Source organism: Pygocentrus nattereri, chromosome 13, assembly GCF_015220715.1.
Source record: "Pygocentrus nattereri isolate fPygNat1 chromosome 13, fPygNat1.pri, whole genome shotgun sequence".
NCBI classification, from domain to species: domain Eukaryota; kingdom Metazoa; phylum Chordata; class Actinopteri; order Characiformes; family Serrasalmidae; genus Pygocentrus; species Pygocentrus nattereri.
Genome location: NC_051223.1, coordinates 7863200 through 7875907, shown reverse-complemented (window position 1 = coordinate 7875907; position 12708 = coordinate 7863200).

Below are 12708 nucleotides of genomic sequence, written 5' to 3'. Positions count from 1 at the left end.
AAAGGAGAAGGGGAGAGAGAGATAGAAGGAGAAGGGGAGAGAGAGATAGAAGGAGAAGGGGAGAGAGAGAGATAAAGGAGAAGGGGAGAGAGAGAGATAAAGAAGAAGGGGAGAGAGAGATAGAAGGAGAAGGGGAGAGAGAGAGAGATAGAAGGAGAAGGGGAGAGAGAGAGATAAAGGAGAAGGGGAGAGAGAGATAGAAGGAGAAGGGGAGAGAGAGAGATAGAAGGAGAAGGGGAGAGAGAGAGAGAAAGGAGAAGGGGAGAGAGAGATAGAAGGAGAAGGGGAGAGAGAGAGAGATAGAAGGAGAAGGGGAGAGAGAGAGGTAGAAGGAGAAGGGGAGAGAGAGAGGTAGAAGGAGAAGGGGAGAGAGAGAGATAGAGATGGAAGAAGAAGGGAGAGAGAGAAAGAAGGTAAAGGAGACAGTGAGAAGGAGAAGGGGAAAGAGACAGCGATAGAGAGAGATGGAAGAAGAAGGGAGAGAAAAAAAGAAGCTAAAGGGGAGAAAGAGATAGAAGGAGAAAGGGAGAGAGAGAAAGAAGCTAAAGGGGAGAGAGAGAGAGATAGAAGGAGAAGAGGAGAGAGATAGAAGGAGAATGGGAGAGAGAGAGAGAGAGATAGAGATGGAAGAAGAAGGGGGAGAGAGAGATAGGGGAAGAGGAGAGAGAGAGACATAGAGAGAGAGAAAGAAGGTAAAGGAGAGAGAGAGAGAGAGAGAGAGAGAGAGAGAGAGAACGAGAAGGGGAGAGAGACAGAGATAGAGAGAGATGGAAGAAGAAGGGAGAGAAAAAAAGAAGCTAAAGGGGAGAGAGAGATAGAATGAGAAAGGGAGAGAGAGAAAGAAGCTAAAGGGGAGAGAGACAGAGATAGAAGGAGAAGGGGAGAGAGACAGAGATAGAGAGAGATGGAAGAAGGGAGAGAAAGAAAGAAGGTAAAGGGGAGAGAGAGATAGAAGGAGAAGGGGAGACAGAGAAAGAAGATAAAGGGGAGAGAGAGATAGAAGGAGAAGGGGAGAGAGAAAAATAAGGTACAGGGGAGAGAGGGAGAGATAGAAGGAGAAGATGAGAGAGAGAGAAGGAGAAGGGGAGAGAGAGATAGAAGTAGAAGGGGAGAGAGAGAGAGAGAGAGATGGAAGAAGGGGGAGAGAAAGATAGGAGAAGAGGAGAGAGAGACATAGAGAGAGATGGAAGAAGAAGGGAGAGAGAGAAAGAAGGTAAAGGAGAGAAAGAGAGAGAGAGAGAGAGAGATAGAAGGAGAAGGGGAGAGAGACAGAGATAGAGAGAGATGGAAGAAGAAGGGAGAGAAAGAAAGAAGGTAATGGAGAGTGAGAGAGATAGAAGGAGAAAGGGAGAGAGAAAGAAGCTAAAGGGGAGAGAGAGATAGAAGGAGAAGGGGAGAGAGACAGAGATAGAGAGAGATGGAAGAAGAAGGGAGAGAAAGAAAGAAGGTAAAGGGGAGAGAGATAGAAGGAGAAGGGGAGAGAGAGAAAGAAGATAAATGGGAGAGAGAGAGAAGGAGAAGGGGAGAGAGAAAAAGAAGGTAAAGGGGAGAAAGAGAGAAGGAATTAAAGGAAAGAGGGGGAGAGAGATAGAAGGAGAAGGATAGAGAGAGAAAGAAGGTAAAGGAGAGAGAGAGAGAAGGAGAAGAGGAGAGAGAGAAAGATGGTAAAGGGGAGAGAGAGAGAGAGAGAGAGAGAGAGAGAGAGATAGAAGGAGAAGGGTAGAGAGAAATAAGATGAAGGGTAGAGAGAGATAGATGGAGAAGGGGAGAGAGGGATAGAAGGAGAAGGGAAGAGAGACAGAGAGAAAGATAAAGAAAGCAAGAGAGAGAGAGAAGGGAAAAGTGACAGAGATAGAAGGAGAGAGGAGAGAGAGAAAGAGAGAAAGGGGTAGAGAAAGAGGGGGAAGAGAGAGAGAATTTTTTGCTGTAATGTTGTCTTTGGGGACAATTTTTTCCCACAATATCCTGCACGTACCTCTCCACCATGAATGCTTAGCACTGTTGCCTCACAGCAAGAAAGGCCTGGGTTCGATTCCCCGGTCGGGTAACCAACCAGGCACCTTTCTGTGTGGAAAAAGGCCAAAACAATCATAAACAAACGTCTCAGACATCAGCCAGTGGCTGTGTTTACATGCAAAGATTTGATTGATCGCAACTGGATTACAGATTCAGACTGAGGTGTTTATGCTCACTCTATTCAACAGTCTGATGAAAATCTTCGTTTACATGCTCGCTTCAAGTAATCCGATGCAAAATGTCGCGCATGCGCAGAACATACTTACACGTTCCGATTGGAGTGTAATCGGATTCAGGCGTTTACACAGATATTATTCTTCTTTTTAACAGATTATTTACAGGATTACCCGCCTCGTTCAATCGGATAGAAATTGTATTCCGAAAGGCCTCAATCGGATTAGTCTGTTCCGATTGAGGTGTTTACATGGACATATTCTATCCCGATTGAGCTATTAGTTGGATTATTAACGGATTATAAGGCTGCATGTAAACGTGACTAGTGACTCATAAGCTTTTTATGTAGTAACTCTCTGTGAGGGAGCTTTTAGAGGTGGACGTCTGGTTCCTATCACCACCACTGTGAACGATTCTGCCTCTGTGTTTCTCTAGAACAGTGTTTCACACCAAACCGCTCTGAATGACTCTGTTTACATATTTACGATGAAATTATGCAGAAATTTTGAAAAAAATAGGTGGAATTCCCCTTTAACCACGTAAACGGCTGGTGCCTGTCGGTGGGCCCAAAGTTTTATTGCACACGTTTACGCTCTTAAACAGGTTCTTTAGTAAAGAAAATGGTTTTATATAGAACCATGAACACTCAAAGAACCCTCTGATTCATGGCTTCTTTGCATCTTGAAAGTATTCTTCATATTGATGGAGAATGTACTGTCCATGGTTCTATATAGAACCTTTTTGAGAAGGGTTCTATCTAGCACCCAAAATTGTTGTTGTTATAATTCGACATAGTGCTACATAGAACCCTTTTCAAAAAAGTTTCCATCTTCAGTACGTGCGGAAAAACCCTTTAATCATGCAAAGAGTGCTTTGAGTGTTCCCGGTTCTATATAGAACCATTTTCTTTACTAAAGAACCCTTAAAGAACCATCTTGTTTAAGAGTGTATAACTGAAGAACAGCTCAACCTGTTTGCATTGAAGTCCCTGTAGTTAATGCATAATAAGCCTGTGATTTTAAGGGGTTACTGGGTGGTTGAGTGGAGATGAAGTAAATGAAGGGTGGTCTCTGACTTTTACGCAGCACTGTGGAAACACGCGTCACTGTAAACCAACACACGGGCAGAGTGAGATACGACTGAACCTCACGCAAACTGCATAACGTTCCAATTAGGATCCTGATACCAGAATAAAAGAAAACACATGCTTGTAAACATCCCACACATACAGCCGAGCCTGGAGCTGCAGTCGGTTCAGCTGATCTTCAGTTTTGGTTTATATGCCATTAAAGCAATAGTTCAAAATCACATACACAAACTTAGCCCATTTACCCCAAACGTACTTGACCAGCCAAGAGATGTTTACTGCATGTAGTTTTACACTGGAGCTATGAAGCTAATGTAGCTAACAGGTTATAGAACCCTATAACCCACCAATTAGCATCTACAAATGGCGTATCTGTGCCTCAAACCGTGCGTTGTTAAATAATCTCAAATAAACTTATTTATGTCTTTCTGACACATAAATAGCTGCGCTCCACAGTCTAGGCTGCATTTCTCAGCCGCTATATTCCAGAAGGCCGTTCCAAAATGAAGAACCCTTCGAGTACAGCCTAGAAATGCAGCCTATATACTGAGCGATTTCGAGAACGCTGCAGCCGAGGAATGGAACACAGCTTGTGACGCACCGTTATCTAGAAATTTTGACAAAACTACACTAAAAACTAGAGATACCGCTGTTTTTAATGTCAACTACATTTGGGATGGGGTGGGCACTAAACTCTGAGCAAACGTTTCTATTTACACACCTAGGTGTGTCGAAAAAGTGCCACAGTTATAAACCGCTAAAGGTGCCACAGGCGTCAGTAAGTTCATACTGTTTAAGTGGTACAATTAAACATGCTTTTTCTTCTATCAGTAATATGAAACTTTTCTGTTCTTGTGTATGTTACGCATGGCCTGTGATGGAAGTCTCAAATCCTGACCCCAAATACACTCATACTGTGTGTGTGTGTGTGTGTGTGTGTGTGTGTGTGTGTGTGTGTGTGTGTGTGTGTGAGTGTGTGTGTGAGATGAAGAGAACAATTACTCCCCAATACACAAGCACACAATCACAAATCTTTAAAAGCCTCGTCTGAAACACATTAGCATTAGCTCAGAGAGAGAGAGAGTGAGAGAGAGAGAGAGAGAGAGAGAGAGAGACTGAAAGAGTGATACAGAGAGAGGGGATAGAGAGAAAGAGATGCAGTGAAAGATACATAGAGAGAGTCTGTATATAATATTTATATGTAATATATCATTGTACAGGGTGTCACAGTGGCATGGTGGGTAGCGCTGTTGCCTCATAGCGAGGAGGGCCTGGGTTCGATTCCCTGGCTGGGTGACCAGGGTCCTCTCTGTGTGGAGTTTGCAAGTTCCTTTCGTGTCTGCGTGGGTTTCCTCCGGTTTCCTCCCACAGTCCAAAGACATGACATAACATTATGACCACCTCCTTGTTTCTACGCTCATTGTCCATTTTATCAGCTCCACTTACTGTATAGCTGCACTTTGTAGTTCTACAGTTACAGACTGTAGTCCATCTGTTTCTCTGATACTTTGGTACCCCCTTTTACCCTGTTCTTCAGCGGTCAGGACCCCCATGGACCCTAACAGAGCAGGTACTATTTGGGTGGTGGATCATTCTCAGCACTGCAGTAACACTGATGTGGTGGTGGCATGTTAGAGTGTTTTGCGCTGGTCTGAGTGGATCAGACACAGCAGTATATATGTGTGGGGGGTGTGTGTGTGTGTGTAGAGAGAGAGAGAGAGAGAGAGCATTTGATCCACATCACATCCTGTTCACACTGTATTTACTGTAATCCTGGGCTGAACAGTAAGAGTAACGAGGCAGTAGAGAGAGTCTGGCAGCTGTGTGAGTCTAATGGAACATTAATAATGATTCATGCACAAAATACACACACAAAAAACACATCTCCTCTCTCAAAGCTCACACCGCTGAGCTGCTCAGAAGGTGGTGAAGCGGAATCAGGCAGGGGGAAGTCTTCAGTCAGTGTGTTTGAAAGTGCATCTGCAGGTGTTTGAGATTCCCTTTTTAAACGCACAGGTCAAAGTAGTGATGCATCCAAAAATCGAATTCACATGCCTTTAGTGGGCACTATGTGAATATTGTTATTTATTTTAAAAAGAGCAGGGAAACTTAACTCACTAGATCATTTTTGAACTAATCGAGAATTAATAAAGGGGATATGGACTCTTACTGTTTACTTTGGCAGTGTAAACGGTAACAGCATGGTAAAACTAACTCCACCATGTGGAGGCTGGACTTCAGCCTTGCTAGCTCTCAGTGTGAGTTGTTTATATGCTTCAGAATGCTGTTACATTACAGAGACCAAGAAGATTAATCAAATACAGGAGCGTATTTTGTGGCTTATACTCACAACTCAGCAAGTCATGTATACTCGTACACTTTACAGGACTTGGCGAAACTTCAGCTATATCTCAGCAGACCAACTGTGCTTGGGGTGAGAGGATATTTGTGTAAATTTGATTTTCCACCGCACTTTCACCTTAAGCTGAGCGGAGTTAAAGAAATCTCTGCATCGTTGTTTTGAAAGTATTTGTCATTGTAGTTTGGGCCGTTTGAGATCCCCTTTATTTTGAGAGCCACTTTATTAGAAACACCCACCTTGTGCTGCTATTCACTGGCCAGTTTATTAGAAACACCCACCTTGTGCTGCCACTCACTGTCCACTTTATTAGAAACACCCACCTTGTGCTGCTATTCACTGGCCACTTTATTAGAAACACCCACCTTGTGCTGCCACTCACTGCCCACTTTATTAGAAACACCCACCTTGTGCTTCCACTCACTGGCCTCTTTATTAGAAACACCCACCTTGTGCTTCCACTCACTGCCCACTTTATTAGAAACACCCACCTTGTGCTTCCACTCACTGGCCTCTTTATTAGAAACACCCACCTTGTGCTTCCACTCACTGGCCACTTTATTAGAAACACCCACCTTGTGCTTCCACTCACTGGCCACTTTATTAGAAACACCCACCTTGTGCTTCCACTCACTGGCCACTTTATTAGAAACACCCACCTTGTGCTTCCACTCACTGGCCTCTTTATTAGAAACACCCACCTTGTGCTTCCACTCACTGGCCTCTTTATTAGAAACACCCACCTTGTGCTTCCACTCACTGGCCTCTTTATTAGAAACACCCACCTTGTGCTTCCACTCACTGGCCACTTTATTAGAAACACCCACCTTGTGCTTCCACTCACTGGCCACTTTATTAGAAACACCCACCTTGTGCTTCCACTCACTGGCCACTTTATTAGAAACACCCACCTTGTGCTTCCACTCACTGGCCACTTTATTAGAAACACCCACCTTGTGCTTCCACTCACTGGCCACTTTATTACAAACACCCACCTTGTGCTGCCACTCACTGGCCACTTTATTAGAAACACCCACCTTGTGCTTCCACTCACTGGCCACTTTATTAGAAACACCCATCTTGTGCTGCTATTCACTGGCCTCTTTATTAGAAACACCCACCTTGTGCTTCCACTCACTGGCCACTTTATTAGAAACACCCACCTTGTGCTTCCACTCACTGGCCACTTTATTACAAACACCCACCTTGTGCTTCCACTCACTGGCCTCTTTATTAGAAACACCCACCTTGTGCTTCCACTCACTGGCCTCTTTATTAGAAACACCCACCTTGTGCTTCCACTCACTGGCCTCTTTATTAGAAACACCCACCTTGTGCTTCCACTCACTGGCCACTTTATTAGAAACACCCACCTTGTGCTTCCACTCACTGGCCACTTTATTAGAAACACCCACCTTGTGCTTCCACTCACTGGCCACTTTATTAGAAACACCCACCTTGTGCTTCCACTCACTGGCCACTTTATTAGAAAGACCCACCTTGTGCTTCCACTCACTGGCCACTTTATTACAAACACCCACCTTGTGCTGCCACTCACTGGCCACTTTATTAGAAACACCCACCTTGTGCTTCCACTCACCTGGCCACTTTATTAGAAACACCCATCTTGTGCTGCTATTCACTGGCCTCTTTATTAGAAACACCCACCTTGTGCTTCCACTCACTGGCCACTTTATTAGAAACACCCACCTTGTGCTTCCACTCACTGGCCACTTTATTACAAACACCCACCTTGTGCTTCCACTCACTGGCCACTTAAATCTGAAAAGGGGGGGGTTTGTTTGTTTTTGTTTTGTTTTGGTTTCGGGTTTTTTGCCTTAAAACACCCTTCTTAACACAAGACACATGTTTTAGACATCAGGCAGTGAATTCATAACCATTTCATGTAATAACTTTCTGTGAGGGAGCTTCTAGAGGTGGACGTCTGGTTCCTAACCACCACCACTGTGAACAAGTCTGACTGTAACAGAGCATTTCATACCAAACCAACCTCTTTAACCATTTTATTACACATTTGAGTAATAATTGCTTTTTCTTAATACAATGTACTCTTTTACTTTTTCTGCTTCTAAAGAGATGAATTACTTTGCCTCCACAGGTTTTGCCTGCTCTTTGCTGCCCTCTAGGGTTGCAGCGAGGTCAGTGCTGCTGTCCTTGCTTAGTAATGTTGTGAAATAATGAGGTTTCTGGCCAAGAGCTGCATTTGTTTGTGCATAGAATGTGAGCACATAACCACTTTCACCAAAGACATGAGAAAAATGCCTCAATAACCTCCATTTTTTAGACATGGTTTGTTTTGAATTAACACGTCTTCTGATCTGGATTGTATGGTCCTCTGTTCCCAGCTGTGGTCAATTCTGCATTTGGACTGGAGATACTTTTATAATGAAACACTGCTAATGATCCACAACTATTTTGGATGGGGAAGTGTTTGTAAGGGCTGACTGGCCACTGCATTAAAATTACCTCCATGTTGTCCACTTCATCAGCTCCACTGACCACTTCTGTTTCTCTGCATACTTTGTTAGCCCCCTTTAACACTGTTCTTCAATGGTCAGAACCCCCACAGTATCTCCACAGAGCAGGTACTATTTGGGCAGTGGATCATTCTCAGCACTGCAGTAACACTGATGTGGTGGTGGTGTGTTAGTGTGTGTTGTGCTTATACGAGTGGATCAGGCACAGCAGTGCTGCTGGTGTTTTCAAATCCCTCAGTGTTTCTGTTGGACTGAGAACCAAAAACATCCAGCCAACAGCGTCCTGTGGGCAGCGTCCTGTGGGCAGCGTCCTGTGGGCAACGTCCTGTGTGCAGCATTCATGAGGGCATGGGTCCTCACCAAACAGGTTGGCTCAAAAATGAAGAGTTATTCTTAGAGGCCGTCACAATCAGGAACTTGAAGCATCCAGCATTTTCAACATGTTATAAACCCTGTTTCCTGTTATAAACACTGTGTCCTCCACCTCCAGTCAGGCCTGAAGGAAACCTGTAGCGCCCTCATCAAGTTAATTAATGAGGTTAGTTCACAGTTTACAGTAAACTGGGCTGATACAGGGTGCCAACACTTTGTACAGAAAGGGCAAAGAGAGTCACAGAGTTGCAAACAATGTGATGGTAACCTGGCAGAGATAAACAAACACTCACTGCCACTTTGTCACTAGCTGTAAAACTCACTTATATTGCAGTTAAATGAGTAGTTATGCAATTATTTAATTATTATTATGTAATTCTTCTAAATGAATCAACAAATGTAATATTTCAAAATGTAAGGCGGTTGAAGGAATATTATAATACACTATAATACACTATGTTCCAATCATTTCCATGGCCACAGATGTACAAAACCAATCCCCTAGGCCTGCAAACTGCTTCTACAAACATTAGTGAAAGAATGGGTCGCTCTCAGGAGCTCAGTAAATTCCAGCATGGTACCGTGATCGGACGCCACCTATGCAACAAGTCCAGCCAGGAAATTTCCTCACTACTAAATATTCCACAGTCAACTCTCAGTGGGATTATAACAAAGTGGAAGTGATTGGGAACGACAGAAACTCAGCCACAAAGTGGTCGGCCACGTAAAATGACAGAGCGGTCAGCGGATGCTGAGGGGCATAGTGCACAGAGGTCACCAACTTTCTGCAGAGTCAATCGCTACAGATCTCCAAACAGCATAGAAAGTTTCATGGAATGGGTTTTCATGGCCGAGCAGCTGCATCCAAGCCTTACATCACCAAGCACAATGCAAAGCATTGAGTGCAGTGGTGTAAAGCGCTGCCATTGGACTCTAGAGCAGTGGAGACATGTTCTCTGGAGTGAAGAATCATGCTTCTCCATCTGGCAATCCGATGGACAAGTCTGGGTTTGGTGGCTGCCAGGAGACGGTACTTGTCTGACTGCATTGTGCCAAGTGTAAAGTTTGGTGGAGGGGGGATCATGGTGTGGGGTTGTTTTTCAGTAGTTGGGCTCGGACCCTTAGTTCCAGTGAAAAGAACTCTTAATGCTTCAGCACCAAGAGATTTTGGACAATTTCATGCTCCCAACTTTGTGGGAACAGTTTGGGGACAGCCCCTTCTTGTTCCAACATGGCTGCGCACCAGTGCACAAAGCAAGGTCCGTAAAGACATGGATGAGCGAGTTTGGTGTGAAAGAACTTGACTGGCCTGCACAGAGTCCTGACCTCAACCCGACAGAACACCTCTGGGATGAATTAGAGCGGAGACTGCGAGCCAGGCCTTCTCGTCCAACATCAGTGTCTGACCTCACAAATGCCCTTCTGGAAGAATGGTGAAAAATTCCCATAAACACATTTCTAATCCTTGTGCAAAGCCTTCCCTGAAGAGTTGAAGCTGTTATAGCTGCAAAGGGTGGGCTGACATCATATTAAACCCTATGGATTAAGAATGGGCGCTCACTTAAATTCATATGCATGTGAACACAGACGAGCGAATACTTTTGAAATATCATGTATATGACTTATTTATAGAAATTTTTCCTTCTTTTAAGCCTTTTTATCAAGTAAAATTATCTCACCATTTTGGCAGAAAATTGTTAACACAGCGAGATATAAAAATGACAACGTCAGAGTCAAAAATGACATTCCTTTTTCTAGTTAAAGGGGAATTCTGATGTCTTTCAGATGTAAGCAGAGTCATGTTTCATGTGGAATGGTGCATTTTTCTCACAATGTCTACACCACAAACACCGCCATTTTATTTGTTATCCTAAATGACTTAGTCAAGCTTCAGTCATCTTTTAAGGTTTTTTTTTTACGTAATTCTGATAATAGTTAAATCTACTATTAGGCTACTAAAAGGCTACTATTTTGCCTGCAGTGCACTGCATGCACCGTTCCACTATGAATGCATTTAAAAAAATACATGTTAGGCCAAAACATTCTTGTAAAACTAAAGCTTTCAGAGGCATTGATGTCTGGTTCCATTCACAACCACTGTGAACAACTCTGGCTTGGTAAGTTTCTCTAGAATTGAGAATTTCACATTAAATCACTCCGAATGACTTTGTTTACATCGTAAGCATTAAATAATGCTGAAATTTAGAAAAATCTGCAGAATTCTCCTTTAAGCCAAAAGAAAGCCGGAATTGCTTTTCCAGTGATGTATGAGGCGAAAGAGGCAGGAAACCAGTAGCAATCCTTAGCAAAGTTATTCATTATTCATAGACTCCCATTGGCAGAATATTATTCAAAATGCATTTATAAAATGATAATCAGATGACAGATTTTGTACTTCATTCAGATTAACAGATACCCTGCTCATGAGCCATATTAGTTAGCAAGGTAGCCGTTTGAGAAACAACCTGAGGTGACAGAGCAAGCTAGCATGCTAATCTGTACCTCAATGTACTGTAGAGACCTTTGACAGAAAATTCTCAATATTATGGCATTTATACACTATTATGACCCAAACACAAGTCAAACACCACAAAGCGGCTCAAAACACTCACGCCAGCAGCGCTGAATTCATTTTTTAAAGTGTCTATGAAATCAGAGCCTTTGCTCTGAACATGCTAATTTGCTAAGTGAGTCTTAGCAAATATTCGGTCCATACTGAGACCCGCCTTAACAAAGCTTCACTTCGCAAACTATTAGTGGGCTTTTGAGCCAGCTAGCTGTTACTTATGAAGATTGTTTAAAGTATTATAACTATTCTGACATTAGCAGCAGGAATAAAATTAGCACATTGTCTGCCCTGCTGAAAAAAATCATAGAAACCACTAAAAGTGCCCGTTTGCTCCTACTGGTGTTCAGTAGTCACTGATGGTATTTTGGGTTGTTGTTACAGTGTAAAGGACACTAATGGTGTAATAGGTGGGATGTAAAGGTCCTATAGGGAACTACCCTGACAGCAAGCATATATCGGCCCGCTGGCTTGATAAGGTCGGCTCCTCGCTGACTGTTTGCCACTGCAGGTCCACCCTTGGACCACCCAGATTACTGTCCTGCATACGAGCTCTAACTAGTTTTTAATCTCCTCAAACGGATTTTAAATACACAGAGACTTTTATTTTGGAAAATAAACTAAGACAAATATTACAAACAGCTGAGAGAAAAAATTATAATAACTAGGCCTGATTTTAAGTGGTTCTATAAAAAATGCTGTTGCTGACTCTGAGCTGGATTCACATTCTTTCCTAAGCTTCTTTCTGAAGTATAACTAAAGAAAGGAAAGGAGGAAATATAAGTTAATTGGACTCTGAGTGAAAAATGAGCGATGACAAGTGTGACTACCGGTGGGCCACCCAGAAACAGCTGAGCAAAACCCCAGTGGACCATCAGCTTTGCTTTCAGTGGGCCAACAGTGGCCCACTATCCTCGCACTATCAGGGTATCGCTCTCTAATGGAATCCATTAAGCCAACTTCCATTAGAAAGTAAAACTATCAGGTTTTAATTAAGGTTCTAATGGACTTTTTTCAGCAGGGAAGCTAAACAGCAAACGCTATAGAGCTGCCATGGGTGAGGAGGTAGCAAACTAGAGCTAGCTAACGTTAACAGGCAGCCAGCATCCAGTACTGATGCAACATTTCACACTAGTAACCTAAACTACATACATGAAGTAATGCTGAGTTAATCCATAAGGCAGTCAGCGCAGTTCCTTTCAAACTGCAAAACGTCCCGAAGATCTGTGTCTCTGCTGTCAGAGCAAAACCTCATATCTCCAAAATGGTAACTTTACAGGAGAAGATAAAAACATACCCAAGTAATACTGAGTCATTTCTTTTGGTCCCTTCATCATAAAATTTACAAACAATGTAAAGAGCAACAGGCTCTTTCATATTATGCCAAAAACTGAGAAACAGCAAAAATGAAAATAAAAGGTTTTGTTATGGGTTTCAAATATATGACATATTATTGTTGTATATTAGAACATATTGTATATTACCCTATATGGATATCCAACTTAGTTTAGTCACATGTGAACACCTATATATCGTACATGCCAACTTGAAATTGGCCATTTTCAAAAATGGGACATATATTTCAGCCACATGTTAACGTTTAACAAAATATGACAGAAAATATTCAAATATGAAA